Genomic DNA, 18,068 nt, shown 5'->3' with positions numbered 1-18,068 from the left:
TGCTCCTGATCTAAGTAGTTTCTTGTTTACATGTGCAGCGTTAGAAAGCACCCTATAAATCATAAAGTTGTGAGCCAGGTAGAGTAAATAATTTCTGTTGATGACTTGGTGAGATGCTTAAAATTCATTTAAGCAGCATCACATGCAAAGTTCTTAAGGATTAGAGAGACAAAATGATTTTCTCATTTAGCTAAAGCGTACATTACCCTTCAAGTAAACATGGTAATGCTATCCTAAAGAAAAAAGGGTAAATAGCAGTAACGATATACTGAAAATCGGTAATTAGAAGCCGCTCTACGGGACTTCTCTGGGGAGGTACGGATGGGATGCTCAGTGCTGGCATCTGTTCATTGCCCTTTTCTCTCCATGGGAGTACGTGGCATGCTTTTAGCCTGACCACCTGGACTTTGGGAAATGTTCTCCTTCCAAATGGAAAGTGATGCTGAAGTTCTCATGAGCCCAGTAAGAGAAGGTGTCAAATGAGGAGCCACTTTCTCCTCCATGCTGAGGCCCGGCAGTCGGCTGGAGCCCCGGGTCATCCTTTACCTGCCAGTGGCTGGGCCCAGAAAAGTGTCCCAAGTTCATCAGCCGTGCACCCAGTGTCTGTGACCAGAGTCAGGGCATTAAAAGACAGGATGTCATCAGTTAGTTACTTGTTAAACCAAGGTAATCATTAGAGTAAGTGAAGTTTCATTAAGGGTAATGTACTAATTAAGTATAAAATGGCTTGGAAAAGCCTAACTATCATCATTTCTTAGAATAACTCAAGGCTTCTGCTGGGTTGGCTGACTTTCACCCTTGTGCAACAAGCAATCAACATTTAATTGGTTGAGTACTTAGGTTTGTTGATTAGAGCACATCCAGGATGTGAATATGTATGATGTTCTTAAAACGGCATATTCACATCAGCTGCGGTTTTTCCAAAACTACTTGTCCAGTGAGTTTAGAAGGCTTGCTATGAATATGGATGTTAGTGATTATTTATAGAATAACTCCCCTATTTTCATCTTTAGCCTTTGCAAAGTTATTTTTGAGTTTACTGTGACCTGATTTTTAATTCCAGGAAAAGAATGCTTTGCTGTTATTTTCCTTTTCAGAATCTGAGCTTCTCAAATAAAGGAAGCATTTCAGCCTGTGAGCATCCAACTCACTCACAAACTGAGGGTACGGTTTTCAAACTCAAGACCTCTAAGTGTTCTTTTAAATTTTTACTCGGTCCTTTTGGAGGCATTTATGCATGCTGGCACACCAAGGACTTGCTGTCACCTGCATTTATGTATGTATGGTCTTATATACATCTGGATGCATAAAGTCAGGAATCAAGTGGAGCTGAACCCCAGCTTTTTCTGAGAGTTAGCATGGGTTCTGTGGTTTATGGCCTGTTGCATGAAGCGTTCTGTTTCCCCTTTACTTCCAAAGCAAGAAGAGTATTTTTTTTTTAATTAAGAGTATATTAGCAGTATGCTAGCATGACAAGTGTTTTGTCCAAACTGTGAACAAATAGACAAACCAGACCTTCCACCACAACTCATCTCTTTGTTCATTTCTGCGTCTCCCTCTCACTATTCTATTTGCTTTACGTTGTGCTGGGACTGGATATCTTACGGAATTGCTGCGGCCACAAGGTTGTCATTACAGGCTGAGTCATAAGAGTTGAATCAGTATTATTTGGAAATGATTGCTGCTATTGATGCAAAGCAGGTGTTCTGCTCAGTTGATTGGCAGTATATTGTTCTTTAGAAGCCCTGAGCATCCCTGTGTGTGATGGAAAAGTTGAAGCTGCTGGACCTGAGCTGAGGTGCTGCAGCCACATCCGGGCCTCCACTGGGCTGGGAAGTGTGTGGCCTACTGTGATGCAGCTTCAGCCTAAGTGTGAGTCACATGGGCTTTCTGTGGAATGGAGCTGGCTATACCTTTAGTAGAGCTATATTTATATGGTATATATATCTTAGAATGGAGGGAAAATTAGGTTATGAAGATGGTGAGAAAGAGCTAATATGTAACATGTGCTCTAGCCTTTAGTTCAAATTAAGTGACCTTTCTCAGTGAGGTACAGAATTACTTTTGTCTTTTTACTCTGTTTTGCTGCAGAAAAGTTTACACTGTCTTGCTTGTTCAAATGAAGTGTACACATGAAATAGTTTCAAATGTTACCATTGGAATTGGCACCAGGGCCTGGAAAACATTGCAGGTGTGGCATCTCAGGGATTTAGTTAATATGGTTCTGTTTATATTATGGGGAGAATATGAGAATTTTTACCAAACCTGCCTGAACTGTTACAGTGACTTTGTTTCTGGGACATAACAGGAATGAAGCCCATTATTAATTTAGTAACAGCTAGGTAGAGAGATCCCCTACCCCCCAACATTCTAGTTTGCTAGCTGCTGGGATGCAACACACCAGAAATGGATTGGCTTTTAATAAAAGGGGATTTATTTTGTTAGTTCTTCAGAGGAAAGGCAGCTAACTTTCATCTGAGGTTCTTTCATACGTGGGAAGGTACAGGGTGATCTCTGATGCCCTTCTCTCCAGACCTCTGGGTTCAAACAACTTTCCCCGGAGTGATTCCTTTCTGCATCTCCAAAGGCCTGGGCTAAGCTGTGAGTGCTGGGATGAGGTATGCTGAGCTGCTTGGGCTGTGCTATGTTGAGCTCTCTCATTTAAGCACCAGCCAATTAAATCAAATGTCATTCACTGCAGCAGGCACGCCTCCTAGCCAACTGCAGATGTAATCATCTACAGATGAGGTTCACCTACCATTGGCTCATGTCCACAGCAACAGAACTAGGTGCCTTCACCTGGCTAAGCTGACAACTGAATTTAACTACCACACCCCCCTTAGAATTAAGTGATGAGAATGGGCATTTGTGAAACTGACTGAATGCTCTTTGGGAAATGTTTATTAAAATCTTAACATCATTCCAGAGTTTTATAGCAGATTCATTATCAGCTTCAATCTTATTAGGACTGTTGTACTTTTAATCGCCATTCCATCGATGGAGTCCCTGGATGTGTACCATGTTTCTTGGCTGGGCCAGCCCTTCTGGTCTCTTTTGTTCTGATGAATTAATTCCTCTCCTTATCTGTCCATCAGACCCCTCATTCAACATTAGATATTGTCTTACTGATGCCTTTTTCCCTTACTGGGCCACCTCATGAGGGCAGTTGATTTGATAACTACATTGGTCCTTTTTTTCTTTTTTTTCCCCTGAGAAAACTACATTCTAAAGATGTTAGCAGACAGCTGCCCACTGCACTGTAAAACAGCAGGACTTGCTGAGTAGATCAGATTTTTACTCATCATGTTATCCTGTCAACCCCTTTATTCATAGTCACAGTGTTATAAACAGAGACTTCATTTCAGGACCGGTTCTGGGTTTCAATTCTAACATTGGGGAGAATTTTTAACTACCCTAAAACTTTGTTTCCCTTATTTTTAAAATAGAGATTCATTCATTCCCCCACTCATTTGTGTAAAGAATTGTTGAGTCCCTATTATATGCCAAGCATATGCTCTAGCTTTAGAAATTAGAGCAGTCAAGAGACAAAAATGCCTGCTTTTGTGGGTTTTAAATTCTGGTAAGGGGGTAGTTAACAATCAAGCTAAATAAATAAAATATAGAGCAGGGTGAGTGTGTCAAAGGAGGTATAAAATCAAGAGTTGACATTTTATTTTTTAATTTTTTATGGAGGGGTTTTGACATTTTAGTTAGGGGCGAAAAAGGCATCTCTGAGAAGGGGTCCATGAGCGAAGACCTGAAGGCAGTGAAGAGAAGAGACACATGAGAGGACCCCCTGGGGGAGGGGACAGCAAGGAAAAGGTCCAAAGGAGGGAGTGTGCCTGGCCTGTCTGAGGAATGCAGGGAGTTCTGTGGAAGAGTGGGCAAGGTGGAGAATATTAGAAAATGAAATCAGCGAGTTGCTGGGGCCATAACAAATGTAGGAAGGACTTGGACTTTATTCTGTATAAGATGATGGGATCATTCTGCCTGCTGAGTTGAGAAATTCAGAAGGCTTGGGAATATTTAGGAAACTGTCTCACTAGTGCAGGGGGTCATGGGGGCTTGGCCCAGGAGGTCAGAGTGGCGATGGTAGGATCAGTTGAACTGTGACTATTTTGATGGGTTTGTTGATGGACTCTGATGGGGAGGACTGCAGGAGAAGCTGATTTACCAAGGGTGAAATTGGGAGTTTATTTTGGATTGTGTTAGAGTTTCAACTGTTGATTGTTAGATATATTGGTGTGAATATTAAAAGAGGGGCCCAACTTGGACACGTGAACATATGGTGGTCTTCACCCTGTGGTTGGTGCGTAGGACCGTGGAATGGATGAGAGCACCTTGGGAGTGATGGAGGTGAAAAACAGATCTGATGACTGAGAACTGGGACTCACCAAAGTTCAGAAGTTAGGAAAATGAGGAGGAAGCAGTAAAAAAGGCTGAAAGTTCCTGAAAGTAAGAGAGCACTTGAAGAAATGTTCAAGAACGGAGAAGGGATCAGCTGGATTAAATGCTGCTGATGGATCAAGTAAGGTAAAGACTTAGCACTGATGAGGTTGGACAAGTGGCCACAGGCAGCTGAGAACCATCCTTGATGCCTGTCAACTTTTTGCTCAGTAATCTTGCTCTGTGTAACCTAAGCCACCCAGGCTCTTTCTGACTACTGTGAACAAAAACAAACCAGGGCTGGAAGGAGAACCCAAGGGTGAGGGAAGGTAATTGTTAGACCTGAGTCGTATTAGTGGCACTAAGGACATTTGTCAAACTGATGCCCGCCTCTTCTAGAGCACTGGGGTCTTTGTGTTGATACCCAGGCTGGTTCACTGGCAGGCGGCTGTTGCCTGAAGAAAGGGGGTGTGCCCTGTGTCCTTTGGGTCCCAGGGTGACAGAATCCACTGACTCGGGGTCTGAGAAAGATGAGAATTTTTTTCATTTAATAGCTTAGTATGAATGATGTAAAGATCAATGGAGAGAGCGGTGGACTAAAATCCTCACAAGTCAAAAATAAATCCTGAGAATCATTGGTAGGTCTTTGGCCTATAGTTATAGCAGCAGCCCAGTTATTGTACAGATGATGTTCGGAGATTTTGTAAAAAATACTTTGAGGTAGTCACCTCCTGCTGACCACTACAGTGCAGTTATTCAGATTATTGTGTACTTTTTTTCAGAATAGTTATATATAAAAGAGCACATCAAAGTCAGAAGAAGACATGGTTGAATTTTCATCTAATCATAAGAACAACAGATCTTTTGAAACATTTTTTCTGTAAAATTTAACATATATACAAAAAAGCGATACATTTCAAAATACATTTTAACAAGTAGTTATAGGACAGATTTCAAAGTTTCCACCATTTCAGGTGTTTCCTTCTAGTTCCTTCAAGACACTGGAGACTAAAAAGAAATACCAATATAATGATCCAGCATTCCTGCTCATTTGTTAAATCCCATCTTCTCTGTTGCAACTCCTCCTCCTTTGATCCTTCTCCCACTCTTTTTTGGGCAATGACCATTCTAGCATCATGTTGAGAAGGGATGGCAACATTATGGGTTAGGGGATGCAACTCGTTTATACCCTTGGATGGTACCTCTGGGTTTCAGGGCTTCTCTGGCCTAGGAACCATCTGGAGATTTAGGTTTCTGAAAATAAACTTAGTAAGTGAAACTTCTATTGAATCTCAGGTAGAGCCCTGAGTATTCTTTAGGGTTTACAGGAATACTGTCGGTTGGGGCTTGGCATACTGTGGCAATTAGCAGTATCTAGCTGAAGTTTGCATAAAGTAATCTCCAGATTACTACTACTTAAAATCGACTACTTAAAATCTCTTAGCCGCTGATACATTATTTTGTTATGTTTCTTTCCCCCCAAGAACAGTAGATTTTAGGAGCAAAGATTAGATTTGGCTATGCTGAACTTGAGCTATGACTTGTGGCAAAAAAAAAAAAAAAGAATAAAAAATAAAGCAAACTAAGAGAAAATATTGCCACATATGAAGAGATGATAGCCTTAACTTATAAAAAAAAGCATTTACAGATTAGTAAAAATAGTGTAAAAACTGTACTAGATACATGAAGAAATATGAGCCAAAATTTTCTTAGAAGGAATATAACCAAATAATTAATATAAAAATGTTCAAATTCATTGATTTTCAGAGAAATGTAAAATTAAATAAGATATGCTCTTTACTATTAAATCAGCTGTTTTTGTTTGTTTGTTTCTTTCTTTTTAAAGGAAATGTTTAGTCCCTTCTTTACTGACAACTGTTTATCCAACCCTTCAATGTAAAGCCCTGGGCTAGACACTGTTGGAAGTATAAATTCTAGAGAACAATTAGCATTATATTGAGAGTTAAAAAAATGAACAAATGTGTTCTATTACATAGTAATTGGTTTTTTAGGAATCTGTCTTAAAAAAATAACTTGAAATGAGAACAAAGATATATGCAGAACGCAATGCATTGCATTTATTACAACAGAACTTAAAAGACTAGCATTTAGTATAAAAAGTTAGTTGACAAACTATTATCATGGATTAAATTTGCTATTATCATGATGGAGTAGTTCGGAACATTTTACATCATGTTTTTTAATGATAATCATGATATAAGATTGGTGACATTAGAAAAGTGAAAGAGATGACAGCAGAGCTTATGTTGTCTGACCCCAATTTTGTGAAAGAAAGGTACTAAGATAATTAACAAGAAAACAACGCTAAGATGTTTAAAATGTTTAATTACGGATGGTGGCATTACAAATTATTTTACGTTTCTTAATTTGTACCTGTCTGAATTTTTGAAGTCTCAGCAATAGTAGTGATGACGATGAATGTGATTGTAGTAATGCTAACTGAGCCCTCACCTTGCAGACGTCAGGCCCTGCACCAAGTACTTCACCTTAGATTGCCTCATTTAATTTTCACAAATGGGCTGTGAGTTGGGAAATATTATCATCTCTATTTAACGGACGTGGAAACTGAACTCTCTAAAATTAAGTAGCTTGCAAAGGTCAAACGGCTGTTAGGAAGCTGAGCTGAGCTGAGATTTGAACCCATTTAATGGGTTCTTATCTCCTAATCCATATTGTTTCTCAATGAAAAACGCATTACCATGATAATCAGATAAAAGGGAACTTTGAAGCATTTTCAAAGAAATACAATGTGTTTCCAAATTAGATTTTTAAACCCGTCTGTTTTTGTGGAGACGTCCTTGAGTAGTTTTCTCTTCCATGAAAACTGGAATTTGAGTATCTGCTCTGGGCCAGGTACGTCACACGCATTGTCTTACTTAATCCCCAAGCAGGCTGGGAAGGCTGGTGTTATTTTACTCTGATTTTATATGTGAGAAAATCGACCCAGAGAGGGGCACAGTGACTTGTCCATATCACACAGCCAGCGCACAGCAGAGCCGCACCCTTCTTCCTTGTCGGCTCTCAGAATCTCGTGGCCTTTCATTGTTTTCTGAGCCACATCTTTTTGGTAGAGCAAACTCAAGTGACGTCAGCAGCTTGCTCAGCTTCGTCCCTCACTGTGATGCCAGGGGGCCCTGGCGCTCCTGCACATCAGGTCCAGACTGCTCTTTGGTTGAGGGACTAGAGAGAGTCATTCACTCCTAAGTGGGTTCTGGAAGCTTCATAGAGTAAAGGAGCCTCCCACAGTGGTTCAAAAACACACAAGAGCCCGTCGTGCTGAGATTAAAAAGACGTTCCTTCTGTGGGTATCCTGCTCAGTACGTTCTTCTCTGGTCATCCTTCATCGCCTGGATCCTTTCACTCAGTGACTGTTCACTCAGCCCACATCATGTGCTGGACCCTGTTTGGGGCACAGAACGATGGGCACAAGCTGGTACGGTTCCCGGACTCCTGCAGCGTACAGTTCAAGGGAGAGACATGTTAATCAAATGATCACATAAATAAATATAAATTTGAAATGGTGATCAATGCCAGATGGAGATACCACAGTGCTCCAGAAGTTTACAGAAGGGGTGATTTGGCATAGTCAGAGGTGGTCAGGGAAGGCTTCCCAGTGGAAGTGGCATTTGAGCTGACCCTCAGAGGAGCTAAATACGTAAAGCAGAGAAGGAAAAGCCTTGCAGCCAGAGAAAACAGCGTGCTTAAAGGCCTTCTGATGGGAGGCGGTGGAGTAAATAAGAGGGTTTGAAAGGAGGCCAGAGCACAGAGAGGAAGGGGACGAGGCCAGGGACCAGCCAGAGGTAGACCGTGCAGGCAGAGAGCCCCCGAAGGGCCCACCGAGAGGTCCTGGGTGCTCGTGGAGGGCTCGTTAACAGACTTGCTGTTGATCCAGGTTGATCTTCCAGGGGGATGGTGCTGGAGGTGCTGACAGGTAGATAGGCTCCAAGTGGAAGTGGTGAGGGAGGACTGGGGTGATGGCGCATGAGATAATGGGTAGTAAGGGACAGTTTCTGAGTTTCCTAGTTCTTAGGATCCTCCAGACCACTCAGCCTTGTGCTGCTCAGATGGTAGATGTTAATTCTTTGAGTCAGGGGCTCTTGGGTTGCCTGAAACAGTAATTCCTTTTCCTCCTTGTCTTCAACCTCCACAGAGCTGGGTGGCATCTCCCTTATTCTGGGGGACAGGCTTTGTGGCATGCTCAGTTTCTTCTGTGATTACATCTCTGAGAGACTTGTGAGGTCACAGGAGGCCACACAATTCTGCATATTTACTGATACCCAGAGTGCTGACATCAGCATCCCTGGCTCGGGGAAACCTCCTCCAGCCCTCCCTGGAGGGATGTTGCCTGTGATGCTACCAAGAATCCTGAACCCATGATTCCCTTCCCACTTCTAACCACAGGGGACAGCGTACCAGGCTGAGCTGAGCCCCTTGCCTTGGACGTAAAGTCCACATGTCTGAAACTGTAGGCCATGCCCCACTCCGGCATCCCTGCTGGCTCAGGTCCAAGCTCAGGGCTTACCCTCTGCAGCCTGGGGCCAAAGGGGCAGCCATCATGCAGGAGTCCCGTCCTTCACCCACTGCTGCCGCCTTCTCCTCCTCCTGCTGCCGGGTAGGGTGACCGTGACGTTGGCGCTGGGTCTCAGAACTGATTCCATAGCTGCTTGTATGCTTGATAAAATAGCTTAAAAAAATTAACATTAGGCATAACCCCAGCTGTGCAGAGTTACCTTTAAAATGTTTGTGAGATTCAGGCAAATTGCACATCATCTACATGAAGCCAAGTTGGCAGAGTACCTGTGTGAGAGACTTTCCTGGCATCTAAAACCATCAAATGGGAAGAGAATCATTGAAGTTGGAAAGCTGGATGGTTAACTTGGAAGAGGGATGGCGGAAACCTGTGCACAGGTGATGGGTATACTTTCCATGGAAGGGAATTAAAAGGAGAGGCTGAATGAGCCTATTTATTAAGGTTTTTAAAGAGGGTCATTTTACATTGTTAGATGAGAAGAAAACAAAAGATGTGATGGATGACCCCTTTGCTGCATGGTGAATTTAATCACAGACTCTGCCTGGCCGTTCTGTCTTCCTAATTCATGGCTTGGGTAGGGAGGGGGTCAGAATCCCATTGGGGCGAGTGTGGCTGCTCTTAGCATTTTGTTTTCATTGTGGTTAAACCTGTCAACCCTGACCAGCAGGATGAGAGTGCCCTGTGGTACTGTACACATTGGTAGCATCCTTTATCACAGGACTCTGTCCAGAAATGGGGAGTGTAGCTGCTTGCCCACGAGAAGGCTTGCAGAGGGATCAGATGGGGTTCTGCTGAGTCCTGATTTTCCTATGGAACCAGAGTGGATAGTGGTCAACAAGGTTTCTGTGATAGAGGGATGAGCAATGGGGTAAAGCTGCTGGAATCCAATTGGCCATATAGGGAGCAGGTGTCCTGGGGGTAGTGGAGGCAGTGGAAAGAAAGACAAGAGCCAGAAGAAAGGACAGGAGACAGACTTGGTTCTGCTGTGTGAGCTTCTGCAGGCCACAGCTATCAGCCCAGCATAGGCTGGCGTGGGCTGAGTCTGGAGAAAATGAAGACTGATGCCCCTACTTGTTGGCCCCAACCTTGGCTCTCTGCATCCCCATCTGCTACTCTCTGAACTAAATTGCCACAGTTCCACCAGCAGGACATATGATCTATTACTCCCCACCTTGCACAGGCTATTCCCTCTGCCAGAAACACTCTTCCACTCCTTTCTTCCCTCTAAAGCCCCTTGTCCTTCATGTCTCGGCTTCCCTTGAGAAGCCTTCCAGCAGTGAAGTGCATTTGCCCCTCTGTGAGCTCTTACACATCTGTTTGCACCTCCTCTGTGCCGCAGCCCTTCTCACACAGCTCTTGGCTGCCCGCTCACTTGTCTGCCTCCCTGGACCGTGACTGCCTCGAGAGCTGGGGCATGGTCCTTGGCACGGTTGATGCTGAGTCCCTCCTTATCAGATGTGGACGATCGAGACCTCCACATTGCTTCTCCCTTCAGTGATAAGAAATGGGTTATTGATTCTACAGAGCATGGGGGGAAAGTTGTTGTTGCATCCCTGGGTGATGCTGTACTGAATGACTGGCCCAGACTCCATCTGTATCTTGTAGGGATATTCAGTTTGAAGGAGGTACATCAGCAAGCCAAACAGCTTGAAAACCAAGACCCTAAGCAGCCTGTGAATTAAATGAACAATTTAACACTTCCCATTTGGCCCAACAGAGTGGGTTAAGCATGTTCTTTGGGGGCAGAGAGCTGTGTTTGTGTGCGGATGTGGGGAGTGGGGCTCAGAGGTGCCTATGGTGGAGGAGAGCAGACCGAGGGTCATGTTGGGGCTGGTTTTGCCCGATAGGTTATCTCTGTGATTGCAGTGCCATCCCTTACCCATTCTAATTTCCACACCATTAAATCTGCCTTTCCACCACATCCTTAAAGGGGAAATAAATTATCGCCACCCTGTATCTATAGCCCTCGTGTCATTACCGCTAATGTAACATCTCAGGAACAGCCAAGAATTGTTCATATTTCATAGTCATTTATACCCCCAGGGCTATTTTGCACTATCAAGTATTCATGGACACCCTCTCGACCTCCTTTTTTCTCTGCTGGTTGCACCCAAAGGTTTGATGGCAGAATTAAGCATAGGCTGCATTACTGCTTGGGGCTTCAGCGCTGTACTTGCCATCCCTTGCTTAATTGGGTTGTTTCCTCAAAGGTAGATGCTAGCATGGCTTCTAAAAGAAGTTCAGGGTGTTCTGGTGAAGAGCCATTATATGTCTGAAGGATGTCTGTGTCTCACTTCATTTGCTAGGGAATGGTGCTGGGGGTGGTTGGTTCTGTGTCCTTCTGGGGGTTGCTGGATGTTTCTCCTCCACTCCTTTCTGTCTACTCCAGTGCCTCTACACCCATTACTCCTGCCAGGAAACTGCACAGTAAACTGCCTCTCCCCATCAGTCAACTCCTCCTCTCCTTAAATATCCCATCAATACCCAAGCCTTGGTGGGTCACTGCCAAGACATATACTAGGTCTGTCCACTTCTCTCATCTCTGCTGCTTCCACTCTGAACCATCTCCAGTCAGGACTATTAGTCCCCCTACTTCCAGTCTTGCTTCCCATCCAGTCCATTACAATGCAGCCATCAGAGTGATCGTTTCTTCTTTGTAACCGATGTATTTAAAAATATGTCTATGTATCTCCTTACAGCTTTAAAAAGCCACATCTGCTTCATACCATTTACTTAAAGAAACAAGCCAGCATAGATTTGTTGGGGGAAGACCTCAGTATGCCCCTCCCAGATGGAGCATAACTCCCTGGAGAAATGTTTGGGAGCTAATCGCATAAAGTGGGTATTTGAAGCCTTGTGGTAGGGTGGAGAGTTGCTGTACTTTTGAGGGGAGAGTTGATTGAGTAAGAGAAGAGAATCTAGGACAGGACTCCAAGGAACAGCAACATGTAAAGGATAAAGAGAGGAAGGAGCTGCCAGAGAGGATGGAAGTTAACTGGGATAGACAGTGGCACAGTATCACAGAAACCACAGGAAAAGACAGATTCGGGAAGGGAGACATGGTCAGGGTCTGAAGGGTACCCAGAGCCATGGCAGATGAGGACTCCAAGGCCTTCAGTTTAGTGGCCGGGAGGTGGAGTGAAGCAATAGGGAAGGAAGGCAAAGCAGGGGTGAGGCAGTCGAGGGGATAAGATTAACCAGAGGGTGACGAGGTCTTAGTTCACTGCCTCTCCACTTCCCAGGCTGGACACTTGAGGATTCGGAGATAATGGAAAGCAATGCAGAGAACACTTGGCTCACACGCTAGAGATTTTGTTGGCTCCCTGTGTGTCAGATACTGCCCCGGTCCAAGCCTGACCCAAGAAATGACACTCCACAATGATTTTATTTGTCCAAGGTTTACGATAACTGTTGCCCACTCCCACCCCCTCCCCTCCACCTTCTGTCCTGTTCTCACTGTCTCATGGGGCTGCAGGAGAGTCACTGAAATCAGCGAGTCCAGTTCAGCCCCGGCTTCAAAGACACATTCCCAGAGTGGAACTGAGGCCTTCCCGGGCAGTGCCGGTGACAACAGGCATGGTCCAAACTGGAGAGCTGGTAAAGGCAGCTGTGGCCGTTTTCTAGCTCTCCGGCTATTGAAATGATTCCACCAAGAGCTGCCTGGGGGAGGGGCCAGATGAAAATTTTCTGCCTGACTTATCAGCCTCTGTATGATCATCAACATTAGTTCTCCCCAAGTTTGTTCAAGACGATTGGTTGTGAAAGGTAAGTGAGAGAGGAGGGGAGATGAGGGGGAAATGGGACTAAGAGTTGGGTTTTTAAAGGTGGGGTAATTTGAGCCTGTTCAGCTGCCCCAAATGCAAATCTGGACTTGGGGAGGCCTTGGTCCTGTGGGGACAGGGATCTTTTTTTCAGATCCCCGATAATCACCTCTTTTTTGCAGTGTAGATAGATTTGGCCTCAAAGGGAGTTGGCTTCTGAACCTTGCCGTCCCCACTTCTGTCCCCTTGGAAGGCTCCGTTTCTCACGACTTACCAGGCTGGAGCACTGGGTTTGTTAGTGCCTGACTCGCAGCGCACGCTCATTTTGTTTTCAGTTTACCGGCATGCACTTTGAAAGGCTTTGTCTAGCACAGATGCAGCTTGCATCTTCCCAGCGCAGTATTTCTCCACCGAGGTCTGCTCAGACGCCCGTCTGACTCACGTCTACTTTCTGCCCCCCGGTGAGACGGCCTCCCCTGCGCACCCTGGCACAGTCGTAGACCATCCCCTAAACCCAGCCCGACCCCGCCATGCTCACCAGCTTCCTCCCTGAACATTTTCTTTATTTCTTTATTTCATTCCATCTCAGGTGACTCAGAGGGCTGGGGATCGGAAAGCGATTGCTACCTGGCTGTCAGGTACTCGTCATACAAGCGTAGCTAATTTGTCTGCTTCTATTTTCTGAATTAAAAAGAGCAGCTCAACAAATTAAAATAATTGCTGTGACTCCTTCGGTGCTGGAGCCTGGGCCTTCTGCCTGAGGAGCTGCGGGGTCCTGCGTGGGCTCGGGGCTCACAGGGGGCCCCCCGGGGCGGCGGGGACGGGGCACCCTTGGCTGTCGCCTGCTGCCCAGGGCTCCGGAGCTGGCGGCCTCGGTGCTGTAGGATTTGCAGTGGATGGAAGTGGAACCTGCACAGGGCCTTCCGAGGCCTCCGAGGCAGAAAGGACAGGAAATAAAAACATGTCTCTGACACTAAGAACAGTGTCTCCTCCTCTTTTTCACTCTCTGTTTCTTCCCCTCTCTTCTTCCACTGAACCTTTCTATTTCCTCCTCTTTCTGCCCCGATTTCACCCCTACCCCCTCCCTTTTTTTTGTCCCTTCACTCATTCACTCCTGCTGTCCACTGAGCTGGGTGCTAGAGGCAAGGTGGTGGAGACAGGCAGAAACATAGGAAATCATAAGGAAGTAGATAAATGAGTGAGTAGATGAATGAATGAATGAGCGAATGAATGAGATAATGACCAATGTGAAGGGATCTGCGGAGTGCAGTGTCAGGGGATAGCGGGGCAGGTGACGGGGAGGCGTCTCCGAGCGGGAGGTGTGGAAATGGGCCGTGGAGGAGCCCTCCCAGAGGCTCCTCTAGAGCTGGGGCTTCCGGGTCAGCCGTGCGAGGCCCCAAGCTGGAAGGAGGTTGGATTCTTCCAGGAACGATAAGGTGAGCCCGGGAAGGGCTGGGCGCACCCACCCCCCCTGTGCCCTGCCTCTAGTGCCCACCCCTGGGCTGTGAAGGGCCAGAGGCTCCCGCTGGTGGGTGTTGATTTTACTCGAAACCCTGCAGGGCTGTAGTGTGAACCCCTGTTCCCCACAGCTCGGGGCAGGGAGCGCTTTTCTTTTCCCACGCCGAGAGAAGTGTGGGCCACGGGAAGCCAGCACCCAGGGCCGCTCCTGAGGCAGCGAGAGGGGGCAGCCTGTGGGTCAGGACCCAGTTGTGGGGTGGGGGGAGAAGGGGGTTTCTGTTGCTGGGCTCCAGGATCAGCTGAGGACACCAGCTCAGGCGCCTGAGCTCATGCCTGCCTCCCCAGCTTCTTTTGACTCTGATTATCTGAATCATATCTACTTATGAGCTTATTTTGCTAGTCTCCTAAACACAGCTGTGTGCCTTGGGGAGAAAGCTAAAGCGCAAACCCTCATGGGAGAATGCCCACTTTACATAGTAATGAAAGAAAACAAAACTATTTTTAAAATTTCACTGAAGTTTATTCCTATCCTGGGAAACCCTTCCACTAGTGGTCATTGGACTAAATCCCAAGGCCATACTGCCAGCAGATGGGAATGCGGACGGTGCTGTAATGACAGAGTAGTAGGTGTCAGCCACTGCACTAAGTGTGTTGTGTGGATTATCTCATCTATTCCTCAGATGATCCTATGAGGCAGATAATATTTATGGTTCCATGTTGTCAAGAATGCTAATGCAGAGAGAAGGGGTGAAGGACTTGTCCAAAGTCACCCAGCTGGGAAATAGTGGAGCCAAGAATTTGATTCAGGCAGATTGGTTCTCAGGTCCTGTCCCTTCCTACCTGCTGATGCGGAAGAGCTTTTCCAAGAGGCTCGGTGACTTGCCCAAGCCTACACAGCAGCAGCAGCCGCAGGCTGGACTCGCACAGGCCGCCCCAGCTATGGCAGAGAGCCAGGGCTCCAGATCACACATCCCCAGGCCAGTGCCAGACCGACTGCGTGTGTCACCTGGGGAACAGCAGTACTGAATTTTCAGCCTCACACCTAGATTTCTGATTTCGGGAGACAGGATCTAGGAATCCACATTCTGTTGCAAAATTGGGTGTGAGAACCCCTGACCCAGCTACGTAGTCTGTGAACAGCGGTTTTCAGGGTGGGCTGCCTTCGAGCCCCTGCTTCCTGACCTTCCTTCTCCTTGGTGTTGGCTGTTCCTCCTCTACTGAGACCCAGGCGGGCTGCTGGACGCCAGCGGTGGACCCCCGTCCTTGCTCGCACCTAGATTTCTGATTTCGGGAGACAGGATCTAGGAATCCACATTCTGTTGCAAAATTGGGTGTGAGAACCCCTGACCCAGCTACGTAGTCTGTGAACAGCGGTTTTCAGGGTGGGCTGCCTTCGAGCCCCTGCTTCCTGACCTTCCTTCTCCTTGGTGTTGGCTGTTCCTCCTCCACTGAGACCCAGGCGGGCTGCTGGACGCCAGCGGTGGACCCCCGTCCCTGCTCGCTCTCCCTGTGGTGACTGCTGAGGGCAGGTGCTGGGTCTTATTCCTCTGCTGCACGGTGAGGGCTCTGTATGGGTTCATGGGATTAGTGAATGTTCGAAAGGAAATAGTTTTGCACAATAGAATATTGCGTGGTTAAGCCTGGGTGGCTTGCTCTTTCCCAGTAGAGACTAGGGGAGATCTGAACAGGGTCCTCCGGCTTGGAGGGAGCATTCATGTAGAGAGCCCCCGTGCTCCAGGGCTCTTGGCTGAGCCCCTGCGGCAGGCCAGGCCCATGCTGAGCAGCCGACGGTCAGGCCATCTCTGCCCTCCAGGAGCTCTCAGTCTAGTGGGAAAGACTGACCCAGAAACAGAAATATTGACCCAGAGGTTAAGTGTGAGGAGGGAGATGTTTGCGAGGAGGAATGTGGGATGTGGGGCGAGTGCCGCCTGTGTGAGCGGCTCCAGCTTGTCACCTCACTGGCCCCCTCATGGTGAAGTGGGGCTTGCGGTAATGCTGGGAAGAGAGAGAGATCACTCTCCTACATGTGTGGAATAACCGAGAGCCGAGACACGGGCCCGGGAAAGCTCCGCAGGAATGGAAACAGCCAGGAGACGAGGGGCGTCCCAGAGGAAGGCTCTGCAGGAGCCCAGGCACGGGGCTGTGTGTGGCATGTGAGGCACGCTGCACGCAGCTCGCTCATTACCGAGACATCAAGTTTTAGGTGGGGAGTCGCAGATGGTGAGGCCGGGAGTGGTGCATCCCACCGAGCATTTTAAACTCTATGCTAGAAATGATGATACCAAATGGATAAGCAAAGAGGTGGCGCGGTTGAGCCTGGGCTTTACATGTGGTCTGGCTGTAGAGGGAGGCTCAACTCTTTAGCTCTGCATCGATCCAGCTGGGGGTATGTCTGATACAAAATTATCTGCAGGTTTTTGGCCTCTTGTCCCTTTTGGCCCCCAACAGAGGCTCAGTGGGTACATGCCTTTGGGCCCTGGGATGCCGAGGCATGTTGACTTCATGGCCAGGTCTGGTCTGCTGTGTCCTCAGGTCTCTTGGGGGATGAAAGGGAATCATCAAGCAAACCCTAATCAGATTTCCCAGGCAGGCATCTGCCCAGCCCGATTTAGATTATCATACATTAGCCTCAGCTCAGAGAACTTGTGATAGTGGCAAGATTAGTTCACACTCTGCATTTGCCCTGGGAGTTTACACAGCAGCAGGCCTGTTTGTCAGCTAATGCTCCAAAGTTTCCAGCCTCCATGGAGATCACACTTTCCAGCTCGTTTAATGTTTTATTCAAATGCAGCAAAGGGGAGGTGCAAAGCTGATGGCAAACTGGAAGCTTCTAGGATTGGGAAGCTGGCACGGGAGCCCTCCCAGTCTTGCCCTTTGACTCTCTCTCTCATTCCTGGAATCCAGCCCAGTGTTTTTATTTTTAAGGCAGGAATTTGAGAGAACCCCATTTTGTGAGCAGAACCACAATATTGAATTTCCTGTTGATTGGTGCTTGTATTTCACCCTAACATCCATTACTCATAAAGACAGGTGCCCCTAAAGCAGGTCCCTTGTGTCACTTTCTTGCCTGCAAACTGTAGGTTGCTGCCACTGATTATGGAATAAAGTCCAGACTTACTCAGGCAGCGTTTATGGTACTTCATATTCCAGACTAGATGTCGTCACACGGGTCTAGACGAGAACCTTCCACGCACAACTCTTCTACCTCCTCTCCTCACTGGGTTTGCTCAGAGTGCCTCCCTTCCATCTACTGGCAATCTCTGTGTTCTTCAGTGCCCACTGCAGTGGCTCTTTCCTCCCTCAAACCATGGCATTTCTTGTAGTTGACGTCCTTGTTTTCCACCCTGTGTCTCTGGACTTGGGTGAGAGTCATTTGTGAGGTTGGCAGTCTAAGCTGGAAGCACCTCGAACTCATAACCTTGAGGTCACCTTTTCCCTGTCTCTCTCCCCAGTGCTTACCCAAAGGCCCTGCCGTGGGCTCTTGATGTGCATGGGGGATTGGATTCAGTTTCAGGCCAGACCTGACCACGGCAGTCAGTTGGTCACACCCTGTTTCATCCTGTGGTTGTGAGGTCCAGGATTGCGATGGCCTTTTTGTCTCTTTCTGTCACCTGAGTGCCCACACCCTGGGGGTTCCTGTTTTGACACTGTGTTTGTCAGAAGGTGGGAAGGAGAGCCAGGGAGGGGCAACACTGCCTCGTCGCAGCTCTGACCCACAGCGGTGCCTGTAAACCCTGGAAGTCTCGGTCTCAGGGTCTTCAGGGAAATAAAACCCAATGATGTCAAGCTTGGCAAGATGGAACTTTCTTTGAATTTTGTGTTCTCTCCTGTGAAGTGATGATAACAATGTATAGCTCAGAGTCATGGGGAATGAAATATGAAAATTCAGGCCATGTGCCTGGTGCTTCAGA

General features: G+C 46.9%; 1 protein-coding gene and 1 long non-coding RNA gene across 10 annotated transcripts in view; one reads left to right on the top strand and one right to left on the bottom strand.

Moving 5' to 3' along the window:
* SPOCK1 (SPARC (osteonectin), cwcv and kazal like domains proteoglycan 1) overlaps window positions 1-18,068 on the top strand; it is a 551,382-nt gene that overhangs the window by 317,412 nt on the left and 215,902 nt on the right. The gene's annotated exons all lie outside the window — the stretch shown is intronic.
* LOC143664457 (uncharacterized) lies at window positions 6,716-8,453 on the bottom strand. The gene is made up of 2 exons (XR_013166430.1): window positions 8,245-8,453; window positions 6,716-7,857 (listed from the first exon to the last, which is right to left on the bottom strand). It is a non-coding gene; the product is annotated as an uncharacterized LOC143664457 (long non-coding RNA).

This window comes from Tamandua tetradactyla, chromosome 20 (assembly GCF_023851605.1).
Source record: "Tamandua tetradactyla isolate mTamTet1 chromosome 20, mTamTet1.pri, whole genome shotgun sequence".
Taxonomy (NCBI): Eukaryota; Metazoa; Chordata; class Mammalia; order Pilosa; family Myrmecophagidae; genus Tamandua; species Tamandua tetradactyla.
This window is presented reverse-complemented; position numbering and strand designations above follow the sequence as displayed.